Raw genomic sequence first — 15,813 nt, 5'->3', positions numbered from 1 at the left:
CCAACATTGTAATATCAAACAAAAATTGTAGAGCTGATAATGTGTGCAGCCTGTCAAGCGCCCACTCAGTCCCCAGAATTTAACTGGATTTTGAGATGGTCGTTTGGGCTTTAATTCTGAATCCTGATAATCTCGGGAGTATAAACACCAGCCCGGTTCGTAAAGACAGTTTCGCTCAGTTTTCTGCAAAGTTTTAATTAGGCATAGATTATACTTTTGTATTTATGACAAGCCGCTTACCCTTTCTGAATCTGTGTAAATTTCCGTTTTATTCTTTCACCATTTATTTTAATGTTAACATTATCGGTTTTCAATGTTAAATATTTCACCGATGTCGCATCTTTGTATGAGTTGTCGATATATCTTAACACGTTTGACAAAATACCACGACCTCGGTATCCCTCTTTCACCCGTCCAGCTGCGATCGCTATAGTAGCACCTGCATCTACCAATCTATCGCCATGGAAAGACACCTTTAAATATAACACATGTTCTTTATAAACCACTACGTATATTACAAGTAAAGAGCATCGGTACTAGTAGTTTTAGAAGAGCGCATTTAGCGATTGATTTCGGAAGCTGAGAGGGGTTCACTAGTCTGTCGTGATGTCGCTTACAAAGGATCAGTGTACATAATAAAACTGTATATTGAGGGGAAGAAGGCTGATAACCCGACATTTTAACAGGGTCAGAAGACTACATTTAGCGATTAATTTCTGAGGGATGCATCGTGTAAAAACGCGATTTTTCGTACAATCTGGGGCCATTATTCAGGAAGTTATGGTCCGATATGCGCGAATATAGAAAGGAACCGAGATCTTTGGGTTATAAACTTACATTTCAAGTTTCAACAAAATCGGATAAAAATTGTGACCTCTATAGGGTCCACAACCTTGATATACCATATTTATACACTATTTGAGAACGAACGGCGGTCATTTTGTCTGTCAATATTGGGCCGATTTTCACGAAATTCGACATCAGTCGTCCTTAGGCTGTAACGGTGATATACTAAAACGTTTTTATAAAACGGATAAAATTTATGACGGCTATAGGGTCCACAAGCAAAAAATGCGATTTTTCGTACAATCAGGGGTCATAATTCAAGAAGTTAGTGTCCACAATAAATATTGTGACCTCTATAGGGTCCACAAGCTAAAAACGTGATTTTTCGTACAAACATGGGCCATAATCCTTGAAGTTTCGATCGATACATGCCAATATCGAAATACATGCCAATATCGAAAGCAGCCGAGATCTTTTGGAGATAAACCTATATTTCAAGTTTCGTTAAAATCGGATAAGAATTGTGACCTGTAGAGTGTCCCCAAACAAATTGTGGACGGATAGGGGCGACGACAATATACGTCCACATAAAAATGTGGGCGTATAATAAATATGGGTATCAAAAAACCAAGCAGGTATGGTGACTGATTGGTATCATGTCGTGGAGTCGCCCTTCGACATTTTAACCCGACAATGCAACATTTTTACGTGACACCACGACATTAAAATGTCGTAATGTCGCGTACAAAGGATCGGTGTACATAATCAAACTGTATATTGAGGGGAAGAAGGCCAACAACTCGACATTTTAACAGGACAATACGACATTTTTACGCAACATTACGACATTTTTAATGTCGTGGAGTCGGGTAAAAATGTCGTCTTATGAAGGGAGGCACCACGACATACCAATCATCCACCATACCTGCTGGGGTTTTTTATACCCATATTTATAGTAATTTTTATAGCGGCGGACTAGTGAACATTCCCTCCGGAATCTGGTTAACGGCCAGCTCGTAAACATGTGCATAGTAACACTATTGATCAGCTAAGCAAATAAAGGGAAGTAACTACACAGGGTACAAAACATAATTCTCTGTTACAGCTGTATTGGGCGTGATGAATAAAACAAATCACTGCGAGAAGAATGATCACCCCCACCCTCATACCCTTCAGGTGGGGTTTATGTCAAACTCACGATTTCACCATCTATTTCACCAACATGGCTGTTGAACGATTTTAAGTATCTATCATACATTGCAGGAAGATAATCTCGTCCTTGATAAATCTTTCTAATATCCATAACACCCTATAGTCTTGTAAAGTTGCTCGTCTTATGACCAGCCCATGGTGATAATTTAACACTTTCTAAAGAATAAAACATTGACAGTTTTAACATGATGCGTGGTTCTGTTCCTTTTCTCATTTACAATGTGGAGGTATTTCATTAACCCCTTGTCATATTTGCGGTAATTTTTAGTTAACCACCTATGAAATTAGTTGTCGAGTAGTAAAATACCATTTACAAGCTAAAAATAAAGCATTACTTACTTCAATTGTGTTTTATGACGTTTTACATCGTTGTCCCGGGCTAAATAGATGATGATTACCTTATCTACTGTGACAACAAAACACATACTTATGGAAAACAGCTACTAGTGTATTTAAGGCGACGTTTCGTAGAGTATTCTCTCAACGTTATCAAGCTAATAGTGATGTTGCATACTCGACTTGAAGGTCAAATAAAGGCAGTAGAGAATCCGACCTGATTATATCGTTGTTTTAATGGCTATGTGTTATTACAATAGGGGTTGTAACATATCCCGTGCGTCGACATCGTACTGATAGATATTAGGTGTCATTTTATGACGATTATAGCTAAGAAATGATGGAGCAAGAAAGTGCGAAGTTAACAGGAACTTCTATTCCCTCAAGTTAAGCCTGATCCCAAATATTACACTCACCTGAATCGTTAAAATATCCTACACATACATGGCCACGTTTAAAGATCCTAATCGTCTATGTAAGTTATGCACTGTCAGAGATAGATTAGTATTGTGTTCTAGAAAGTTACAGTTGTCATGCGATGTTATCTCCACGGGCACCATCATCTTGTAAATATTTATTGATATACATGTATAGATGTACATTACTCAATAACCGAATAATCATATTTATTATAAACATATATATGTATGTTATATTCCGTGTACTAAGGGTCTTTGACACTGAATAAAGCATTGTTATTATTATTATAAACTGCATTAAAACGGGGAAATCGTTCAAATGTGAACCCAAGAAACTCGATTTTTGAACAGATACTCACTCCCCTAGGACTATATTGAAAAATCCCATTAGCCACTAGAAAATCCAAGATGACGCCGTTATCAAGATCAAGTCGACTTTCAGGCAACGTCACGATATATATTCCGAAAACGTAACCCCAAATTAGAAGTCCAAAATTGTTCAACTAGTCTCTTATGGTCAGCGCTCTTTTAATTTTAAAAATTACAATCAATCTATAATATTATGATAATAAATTAATTCAAATAATCATGAATTGTTTTAAGAATTACAATCAATCTACTATTTTATATGTATAAATTGATTCAAATAATTACAATCAATCTACTATATTACAATCATAAATTGATTAAAATAATTACAACCTACTACATTGATTTAATAATTACAATCAATATACTATATAAAAAAACTTGCAACCAATTCAAAAATAATTACAATTAAAGATACATTATTTAAGATTTAGATAAAGAACTAGCCATTTTTGCTATAATAGTTCGAAAGTAGATGATGTAAAATGAATAATTTGAAAATTTCATTCAAATTACTCTATTTCAAGCGAAGATATTAGCCTTTGAAGGTTTGACAGACGTGTGCAACCGTACTGGTTGATCGAAGCTAAGTCTCGGTCCTCCATATTGGATTAAATCAAAGTATCGCTGAACCATTCTAATCTATTTAATATCGGAGAAATCTGATGCCATCGAGAGTTAATTAAGGCCTGGATCAGTTAATTAATGTCTAATTAATACTTTAGAAAACATTTCAGGCCTAAAGAAAGACCTGCAATAGGCAGATTTAGCTCTTGCATAATGCATGTTTAAGTCTTGTATTGAATATTTTTTGTTTTTTTTCTTCTAATTTTATTGCTGCTTTTAAAGTTACCTTATTTTCCGTTCAAATACAATCATCCTATTTAGAGCAACCTCTTTGTTTATTTTAAGACCAACTTTTCGGAAAACCGATAAAAATGATGTATCTAGATAATCTAAGGGATGAGTTATGTGAATGGTAACAGATGTACAGGTTCCGCTTCTAACCAACAGATTCAAGTTTTGAATATGTTTTAGGGCGTGTTGCTGTATATCAATTGCATCATTGCCATAAATACAAAGTGTGAACATTATTCCTTTCCCTAGGTTATATTTTTGTGTAATCGTCAGTGTCTTGTACCTTGATTGGTCGGAACGTTTTGTACCCCAGAATTTAACCCCGTCCATCATTAGAGGTATATTCTGAGGTAGCATACGAAATGGATAGCCACTCGGTACTATTCGTTCTCCAGGAAATAATTTGGAACACATGGCTTTAGAATGGAATATTTTCTTTAAATCACCAGATGCCAGTTCTTGAACTTTAGTTTCTTCAGATTCAAATTTATCTAGTTTCAAATCCTCTACTTTCCCAATCATCTCCAAATATTTCTGAAAATGATAAAAAATAAAACGACAGATATTTCCGGTTAAATCTAATTGTTAAGGCCACCTACAGACTTCGTCAAGGTCACGGGATGTAAACAGGGCTAATCCTAACCCACAATCCTCGGCAACAATCACTTGCCAGAACACTGTTTAGACAACGTGACCGGTGTATGTGATTCTCCCAAAATGGCGAACGCCAAAAATAGGACTAATGCCACTTGATGATCGAAATTCTTTTATTCACCGCTTATTTTTTATTCTGCTGTAAAAATTAGAAGTACCAGAAAATTCACAACGAAACGAAGAAATGCCATGTGCTAATAATAAGAAATGGCGTCTATTTTAAATAACATTAAAGGATATGTCTTATACCCATTGAGTTCATTAAATATTCGCGTTTATGTGTTAATAAATCTACGTTGATGAAAAAATAATTATTATGTACAGTTTTTCGACCCAAATTAAGTTCTCTCCTAACTTAAATATAAATTGGAAGATTCGTCTGAAAGTTTGCATACTTTGTATTGTAAACATGTCCAACTTAACTGCTTAGTCAAATGAAGAAAATTTATTAGATTTATTAAAAGACACATTGGCTATCGCTACTGATCGACAGTGTTTCTTTTCAATACAAAGTATGGAACAATTCAGACGAATCTATCCATTTAAATTATCTTGAAATCTTAATTTTGGTCGAAAAACTGCGAATAATAATTTTTAATTCACCAGCGTAGAATTAATTACCAAATGGCATTTTAAATATATGTCTTCTCGTATTATCAGCACATGACACTTCGTTTCGTTATGAATATTACGATAGTTCTAATTTGTACAGCAGAATAAAAAAAGAAATACGCGGAAAAGTCGCACTATCTCCAGATTTTTGCATTCGCCGTTTTAGGAGAATCACAGCCACCGTCTCTTAACCGAGACGAAATGTGCAGGTGACATTAATATTTAGATCTGACCACGTAAACCTGGAATACAACCACAATTAGCTGATAACAGTTCACTATTCAACAGTATCCAAAACAAACAAATGTACATATTCTGCATATTCAAGATTCGGTTTTCGAACTTTGTAATATCCAAATTGAACACATTATGTAGGTATCATCCGATGTTCATACACTAACTTTTAGAAATGTCTATAAAATATCACAAAAGATTGTAGAGCTGCGCCCTTAAACTAAAATTCCATCCTAACTTAAGATAGATGCGTTTCACAAAACGATTTTAAGCATTTTAGATAAAATCCACTAAAATAATATTGTAAGTTTAAATAGTATCACAAAACTATTTTAGGGACAATTTTAACTAAAATCAATTTTAATTTAGGACAGCCGTCACCCTCTCCTAACATACAATCACGACATTAACAAACATTGATTAGAGCTTCGTTGTGAGATCTATTGCGACAGATATATTTGGAATAATGATAATATTGTCAGTGGCCACGGTTATATAATTTAAACATACTATCATTCACAAAAATAATTTTCATTCAATTTCGTTTCATTGCATGGGAAATATAGCTGCGGCGCACCGGTTTTTTTTTTATTGTAAGGCAATATAAGCAATTAGATGACGCCCCAAATGAAAAACCCAAGAACAAAAAATATCAAAACCCCAGTAAACAAAACTCTTTGTTACTATTTTATATATTACCATGATTCAAGTATAAATTATACTGTTTTCATTTAATTAATAGACCAAAATAAAAAACCTAAAACAAATCTAATGTCTAAAAAAAATATCTTTGTAGACCCACAATTGTTTAAAATGAGAGAGATGGGGTTTAACGTCCACTAGACACAAACTAGGTCATCTCCGAACTAACACATGGTTCAATTTTATTTGAATAATTCGCTTGCGTGTAGGAGTCTTTAGTAGTGGGAGGACCCGGAGAAAACCCACGAGGTTGGACGTACAACCTGGGAATCGAAACCTCGCCAGTTCCATAATACTAGAAACGCCATATGCAAAGTATTTATGATTTTTGGGTTATGATGATTTATATAGGAGCCAAGGGTATTTTATATTGGGAAAAAATCATTTTAATTTAGTACGATAGATAGGCATTATCCAATAAGGGGTGTGGCACTTTGGCATTTTCACAGTATTATTGAAAGAGTCCATGGGACTGACATTACAAATCTAGGCATCGGAACATTGGTTATTTCGTGTATTAGTTTAAAAGTTATTAAATACTTTTAAAAATCGACAATACTTTAGTCTAGATTAATCATTTGAGTCAGAAATATCACATATTTGTGAAAATTTCTCAATAGTTTCTGTAAAAATACCATAAAACTACGAAATTCAAGCGATTTAATCTATCGATACACATTATTGCTATTGAAGCCTGCGAGTAAATCAAATGCCAAGGCCACGAAAAGGACATGCAAGTTCGAGGCCAACCAACTGATACATTTCAAAACGAATAATACGCAATATACTTATTTATTTCATATCTCTACGACTGTCTATGTGTAGACATTGTTATAACGTATGAAAAAAGCATCCTCATTGGCATTATAACGGTTAATTCAACCTGGCAACAGTTTTCAGTTCCGAAGCGTGTATGCTTGCACCTTAAGTGCCCTCACCGGAATTGTGCACTGCGCGAGCGCAAGCAATTTTAACTAAAATCTATTAAAGTTACAATCGATCTTCGTGAAATGCATAAAATTTAAAATTTCAGTTTGATTTTAGTTAAAATCTATTTTAGTGATTTTAGTTTAAGTTTTTGTGAAACAGGGCCCTGATAATGTGTGCTGTCTGTCAAGCGCTCACCCAGTCCCTCAGTTACCAGAATGTTAATGAACTTTTAGATGGCCGTTTGGACTTTATTTCTGAATCCTGATATCTCGTAATCAAAACACCATCCCGGTTCGTTATGCCCCCGTCAGACCGGGGTGGCGTCCTTACTGCGCTGCTGCGACCGTACGGCGACCAGAAAATGCACAAGGTCGCCGGCAAACGTGAACACAACACGGGAAAATGTCCCAAAAAATTACAAAATTGAAAAAAGTCGCATTCTCATAGCTTTCTAGTTCAGATCGCAGAACTGTGGCGTTTGTTTTGAACATGCTCAAAACAAACCCCGTGACTTGGCGACCATGGAGACCACATCACGATAGCTGGCGTTTCTACCACGCTTATGGCGATCTTGACGCGCTCTAAAATCAAATCCCATCGCCGTAGCAGCGCAAGAAGGACGCCACCCCGGTCTGACGGGGGTATAAGGCAATTGTGTTCATTTAGCTCAGTTTTTTTGGAAAGGTTTAATTAGGCATAGATTAAATTTTTGTATTTATGACAAGCGACTCACCCTTTCTAAAATCTGTGTAAATTTCCGTTTTATTCTTTCACCATTCATTTCAATGTTAACATTATCAGTTGTCATTGTTAAATATTTCACTGATGTCACATCTTTGTATGCATTGACGATATATCTCAACCCGTCTGCCAAAATTCCACGACCTAGGTATCCTTCTTTCACCCGTCCAGCTGCGATTGCTATAGTAGCACCTGCATCTACCAATCTATCGCCTTGGAAAGACACCTATAAATATAAAAGATGTTCTTTATAAACCACTACGTATATTACAAGAGCATCGGTACTGGGAGTTTCAGAAGAGTGCATTTAGAGATTGATTTAGGAATCTGAGAGGGGTTCACTAGTAGGGTTGGGCGAATCACCATCATGTATGTCAAACTAGTGTTTCTTATGGCCAAATATTGCGTAGAAAACGAATCCGTTAAAATTTTTCACCTAGGATGACATTTGACCCCGGTTCTAATTAAAAATTCAAAATGGCGACCACAATTTCGAATATTCATCAGAATCATGGCAAAATTAATGTATATATGGCTTGCATGGTATCATTTTATATGTTTATTGGGTCTAGGATTTCAAATTCCACAATTAAAACTCAATTGCAGCAATATTCACAGAGTTTCGCACAATGTCAATGACTTTTAGCAATATTCTGAGTGAAAAAATCAATGAAAAAATCAAATATTTAAAATATAAATCAAATTAAAACAATATTCATTGCTTATAACTCACGAGTAAAATCTAACAAACCACACAAGAACACTGGAATTATTTCCTACGTTAGCACTTCCCTAAGTAGAGAGTCAATATCTGCTACCAGAGTAGATTCTGGCTTCACTGCGTTTTTGATGGACTGTTTTAGCTCGTTACAAGAAAAATTTGCCATCTTGAATTTGCCATCTACTTTAATGCGGCGCTTTTGCCTAATGTTAGGTGCTATTGTCGAACGGAGATAGCATATTTCTGTGATCAACTGCGTTTCAGTGAGTTGATCTAGAATATTCAGGGAATTAGGAGTGATTGGACCTTGATGTTGTTTGCAAGTCTCAAGAAGTTTGATTGTTTTAGCTATTTTGTTCTTTTTCAGTTCCTCTTTTTTCAGAACAGATAGTCTATTAGACATTTTTACGGTCGCTAAATAGTTCGCTTCTATTTCTTTAACATCTTCAACATTGTCTGATGTTCTGCTCCATTTCCAACGTTCACGTTTTTCCGAATCTGTTAAGTTAGTAAATGAAGGATCCACCAATAATCGATTTGTCGTTACTACGTTTTTACGTGAGTGAGTTTGCACTGTTGTTGACCCACCACTTGCTGATATTCGATTGTCTAACTTAGCAAATTCACCTTCACACCCTAAGTTGGTTAGAGGAGCGAATTGCAACTTTTCTCCATCTATTTCACCGGTGTTACCAAAATATGACACTTGTTCTAGTTGTCTTTCTACAGTTTCAATAACTTCATCGAGCACAACCCCGTACAGTTTGGTTTGTAGTGATTCAGCAGACTTAGCATCATCTCGTATCTTCTTGAGCTCCGTTACTTTATTTGTGAAGAATGAACGTAATCCAGCCCAGTTTCTCTCTGCTACGTTTCCTGCTCTGGCATCAATTCCCAACAAATTCATAAGTGGGAAGATAAAATCTTCCCCAAGTTTAGAATATACTGACGCACAGCGGACGAACCAGTCATTCTGTATATAAGTCGATACCGCCAGTACTAACTTATTCGAATTGATGTCAACGACGGCATCAAAAAAGTCTATTATAGATTGACGTCTACTTAGGAACTCTCTGGCGATTTCAGCTATCCTGCCGAATCTGTTAGCTGTGAAGCCTTTGAAACCGTCATGATCTATACCTTGACTCTCCATCCATGATGTGTATTCATTAAAGAGAGAGATGGAGTGCGCTGCATGGCTCGGTGAGAGGAGTTTGAAATTGCAATAAGACCTAGTGTATGTACACTAGATCCAGGAGAGGCGAACACCTTTTCTCCAGCTGTAACTTGGAGCAATTTTTGAACTCCTATTTTCTGCTCTAGGCTCCTAAAGACTTTATCAGCCGCGTTATCAGCCCCTAATATGATATGAGCGCTACATTTGATGATTTTCTCTGAACCAACACCAAGATGTTCAATCAGCTTACCGCAGTCACCAGCCCGATCTGACATCCAAAAGTCTATTGCTGTTTTTATATCATTTACTTCACAATCTGCGAGCAAAGCCAAACATTTTAATTTAAGATTATAAGCTTCTGCGCCTGCGACACCTTCATGACTAGTATTTTCAATATATCCTGTGGTCATTGTTTTTCTGGTCATATCAGTTCCAGAGATGGTGATATGATCCGCCTTGACATCATACAATCTGTGGCCCGCTGCCTTGGTAGTATCGTCGAGGCCGACTGTGACAACATTGTCACCCTTATTTATCAATGTTTCCGCGACCATTAGCAGGTTTAGGAACGATGCGTCTTCCAGGTATCTGTTTATGGTTCTACGACTCGGGAAAACATTGTGAAGATCTTTGGGACACTTTCGACGTTTTTTTGGTACAGCATCAGATGTAGATTCATGTTCAGATTCCTTCGCGTCATCTTCGTCATCGCTATCATAATCTACATTATTTTCATCATCTTTGCCATGTAGTTCCCATTTTTGCCCAAATATAACGTTCGCTGTTTGGACAATGATACCAGCTAGATCACTGACACTAACCTTATAATCTGCCAGGCATTGTATGGTACAGCGGATAATTCGTTCATCAATTTGTTTTCGACTGGTTCGTATATTCACTTGTGTGAATTCTTCTTCAACTTCCAGATCAGCAGGTGCAGAGGAAGCTTTGCTTCGTGTAGATACTGATGGTGAAGGTACTGTACTACTAGGGGTTCTTACCGGTATAGAGAAAGCTGTTTCAAATGTGGGATCTAGATCAGGATCATCTTCATCTGACATTGCTTCTTCAAATCGAAGTCTTTTACTGACATTCTGCCTCTCCTGATGTTCTATTTCTTCATTCTGCTTCTTTTCAATCGATTGCTTTCTTGCATGCTCGCGTTTCTTCTTCTTCAACCACGAACTCGAAACAGATGATTTACATGTAGCGACATAATCACCGTGACAGTTATCATGATAAAATAATTCGTCTTCTTCTGACATTTTAACATCGTATTCTTCTTCTAACTTCTTCTGATATTCTCGGTTCTTAGTCCTTATATCATATGCGTTTTTCGTCATTGACTCGTTGAATTTTCTTGCCCTATCTTCCCAGGCCTTACTTTTTGTGTACTTCTCGCATTTTGCTTGCTTACATAAATTTTTGAACTGTTCGTATTCATTCAGTATCTTCTTTGTGACACTCTGTTCATGTAATGGATATACATTCATGTTTATCCACAATTCACGGAGCTCTTTCGCTACTACCTTGCTTCCATCAGCTGAAGACGTTTGCAATTGTCCCTTCTTCACAGTCTTACATAAGTCCATAATACGGCATATTATTTGTCGACCACTCGGTAACGTAGAACCACATTTAATTTCACTTTCTTCTTTATATACAGTATCTAAAAGAGTCCTTGAAAATGTTTCACTTCTAGTGCTGTACTCTGAGCCTGTTGCCATAATGTTGGCGCTGCTAGTACTACTGTCGTCTGTCAATAAAACAACGAACTAACAACATAATTCTCCAGCAACAGGCTGAAAACAGAAGAAAGTGTTGCTGAGAAATGCTGAAATTAAATACTTTATCGTTGATATAGCATATATCTCCAAACCAGAACCCCAGGTGGTAGTATAAATGTCACCAATGAGTTCTGTGACCCCGAAAACATTACTAACGACATATTACATGCATGGGTGGTATGGAAATTGACTAAATATGGCCAAAATTTGGCGGCCATTTTGAATTTTTTAATTATACCGGGGTCAAACGTCACTCTAACCAAAAGTTATTGACGGATTCGTGTTCTACGGAAAATTTGGCCATAGAAAACACTCGTTTTATATCGGTTGCAAGGAAAATGTCATCATTCGCCCAACCCTATCACTAGTCTGTCGTAATGTCCCGTACAAAGGATCAGTGTACATAATCAAACTGTATATTGAGGGGGAAAAGGCCGACAACCCGACATTTTAACAGGACAATACGACTTTTTTTAATGTCGTGGAGTCGGGTAAAAATGTCGTGGTGTCGGCTTAAACTGTTGTGATGTCGCCTTATGAAGGGTGACACCCCGACGACACGATACCAATCAACTACCATACCTGCTGTTTATTTTATAGCGGCGGACTAGTTCACCCGTGGACTAATGCACCTGCGGACCAGTGAGCATTCCCCCCGAATCTGGTTAACGGCCAGCTCGTGAACATGCACAAAGTAACACCTTTGATTAGCTAAGTAAATAAAACGAAGTAACTACACAGGGTACAAAACATAATTCTCTGTTACAGTTGTATAGAGCGTGATGAATAAAACAAAATACTGCCAGAAGTATGATTACCCCCAACTTCATACCCTTCAGGTGGGGATTATGTCCAATAAACTCACGATTTCACCATCTATTTCACCAACATGACAGTTGAACCATTTTAAGTATTTATCATACATTGCAGGAAGATAATCTCGTCCTTGATAAATCTTTCCAATATCCATAACACCCCGATAGTCTTGTAAAGTTGCTCGTCTTATGACCAGTCTGGCTGCCATGGTGATAATTTAACACTTGAAGAATAAAACATTGACAGTTTTAACATGATGCATGGTTCTTTTCTCATTTACAATGTGGAGATATTCATTACATTTTAAGGTAATAACGAATTAACCGCTTGTCATATTTGCGGTACGTTTAAGTTAACCACCTATGAAATTAGTTGTCGAGTAGTAAAATGCCATTTATAAGCTAAAAATAAAGTATTACTTACTTTAATTGTGTTTTATGACGTTTTACATTGTTGTCCCGGACTAAATAGTTGATGATTACCTTATCTACTGTGATGTATAATTTGACTTGAAGGTCAAATGAAGGCAGTAGAGAATCCGACCTGAGTATCTCGTTGTTTTAATGGCTATGTGTTTTACAATAGGGGTTATAACATATCCCGTGCGTCGACATAGTACTGGTAGATATTATGTGTCATTTTATGACGATTAAAGCGAAGAAATGAGGGGTGTGAAGAAAGGTCTCGTGGGAGTAAGAACGCGCAAAGTTAACCCGGGCTTCTATTCTCTTCACCGCCAAGTTAAGTCTGATCATGAATACTAGGACTATATTGAAAAAGCCCACTAGCCTCTAGAAAATCCAAGATGGTGGCATTCTCAAGATCAAGTCGACTTTCAGGCAACGTCACGATATATACTCTTCCAAAAAAGTAGGGGATATTGAAATGCAAATACCTAAGCAGGTTGCGATATGATAAATAGTCATGGACATTTGACATACTTTGAGAGTATGTTCATAGATGAAGAACTTATCGCCCCAATAGAACCACTGAGCTGCACATGCGACACGCAATAGCGCCATACACGTGGGAGGGGTTCATTGTCAAATTTGACACTTTAAGGAAGGGTTGATGAAAACTGCCGCGTGCTGGTTTATCTATCCATGTTTGCTTTCCTATCGGTTCTTGCATAAGATTTACTGGTTAGCGTATCTTTCATTAGTGTGTTACGTTTAATTTGATCGCGAGACGTGCTCGTCAACGTCAACCGACAACACGGCAAGAATTGGCCGTGGCACTGCAATAAAAACAGCAGTGCATTTCCGCAGTTTTGTATTGTTTCTGAATATCCCCTAATTTTTTTGAAGAGTATATATTGCGAAAACGTAACCCCAAATTAAAAGTCCAAAACTGTTCAACAAGTCTCTTATGGTCGGCACTCTTTTAGTTTTCAAGCACCTGTTTTATGGAATAATCTACCATGTATCAATTTACTATATAAAGATCATAAATTGATTCAAACAAGCCAACCGTGAGGCTGATGTCCCCCGCCGAAATCCCCAAATAAATAGATGACACATATTAATTAATCGCACATCTATTTTTTTCAAAAGTATCGAGCAATCGAACTGATTATCAACTATACATTAAGTTTCATCACTCTCTATCAGATAGAATCAAAGTTATCTTGTCCCAAAGCATCGACCAAAGAAATTGCTTATCTCTGCTTAGCTTTAGCTCGATATGTTAATCATTGAACTCAGTCAAGACGAACATCTACATCAAGTTTAAACAGTCTACCTCAATTAAAAGCAGAGTTGTTATGGTCCAAGGTCTTGACCAATCAAAATGCTTATTGCTCCTTAGCCTAAGCAGACAATTCTCATCATCGAACTTAGTCAAACTATACACCAAGTTTCATCACTCTCACTTAATTAGAAACTAAAGTTATCGTGTCCCAAAACATCAACCAATCAAATTGCTTATCTCTACTTACCATAAGCAGAAAATGCTCATCTTCGCATTCTATCGAGGCATTGATCTCATAACCATACACCAAGTTGGAACATTCTAGCTCAATTAGAAGGAGAGTTATTGTGTACCAAAGTCTCGGCCAATCAAATTGCTTATCGCTCTGCTTAACAATGCTGAATATCGAACATAGTCAAGGTATTAATGTAATGAAACTATACACCAAGTTTCACCACTCTCACTTAATTGGAACTAAAGTTATTGTGTCCCAAAGCATCAACCAATCAAATTGCTTATCTCTGCTTACCCTAAGCAGAAAATAAACACCTACACCAAGTTTGAACATTCTAGGTCAATTAGAAGGAGAGTGTCCCAAAAAGTGTGACGGACAGACAGACCCATTTTAATAGTCCCCTGCTTTCTTCGAAAGGCGGGGGACAATAATTACAATTTACTATATTATAATCAATCAATTTACTATATTTTGATCATAGATTGATTCAAATAATTACAATTTACTAAATTATCATCAAATAATTACAATTTACTATATTATCATCATAAATTGATTCAAATAATTACAATTTACTATATTATAATCATAAACCGATTCAAAAATTACAATAAATTAACTATATTTTGATCATAAATTGATTCAAATAATTACAATCAATTAACTATATTTTGATCAAAAATTGATCATAAATTGATTCAAATAATTACAATCAATTAACTATATGTTGATCATAAATTGATTCAAATAATTACAATTTACTATGTTATTATCATAAATTGATTCAAAAATTACAATTTACTATAATACTTTTATCATAAATAATTGCAATTTACTATATTGTGATCATAAATTGATTTAAAAATTAAATCCATCTACTATATTATAACCATAAATTAATTTAAAAATTACAATAAGTTTACTATATTTTGATCGAAAATTGATTCAAATAATTACAATCAATCTTCTATATTATAATCTATATTGTAATCATAAATTGATTCAAATAATTACAATCAATCTACTATATTCTAAACATAAACTGATTTAAAAACTTGCAACCAATTGAGTATGGTTATTATAATCCTAAAATGATTTAACCAGCGGCTGCCAGGCAGGATACGCCCACATTTTCGAGAGATGGATAGAGAACAAGCTAACGAGAAAGTGATTTTTCCTACAATCAAGGGCCATAATTCAGGAAATTACAATTCGATATGCGCATATATCGACAGGAACTGAGATCTTTGTGTTATTAACTTACATTTCAAGTTTCAACAAAATCGGATAAAAATTGTGACCTCTATAGGGTCCACAACCTTGATATACAATATTTTTTACGCTATTTGAGAACGAACGGCGGCCATTTTGTCTGTCAATTTTGGGGCGATTTTCACAAAATTCATACTCAACTGTCCTTAGGGTGGAACGGTAATATAACAATACAGTTTTTTAAATCGGATAAAAATTATGACCTCTAATGGGTCCACAAGCTAAAAACATGATTTTTCGTACAATTAGGGGCCATAATTCAG

Source organism: Patella vulgata, chromosome 5 (genome assembly GCF_932274485.2).
Source record: "Patella vulgata chromosome 5, xgPatVulg1.2, whole genome shotgun sequence".
In the NCBI taxonomy this organism is placed as follows: Eukaryota; Metazoa; Mollusca; class Gastropoda; family Patellidae; genus Patella; species Patella vulgata.
The sequence above is the reverse complement of the archived record's forward strand: the minus strand, read 5'-3'. Positions refer to the sequence as shown.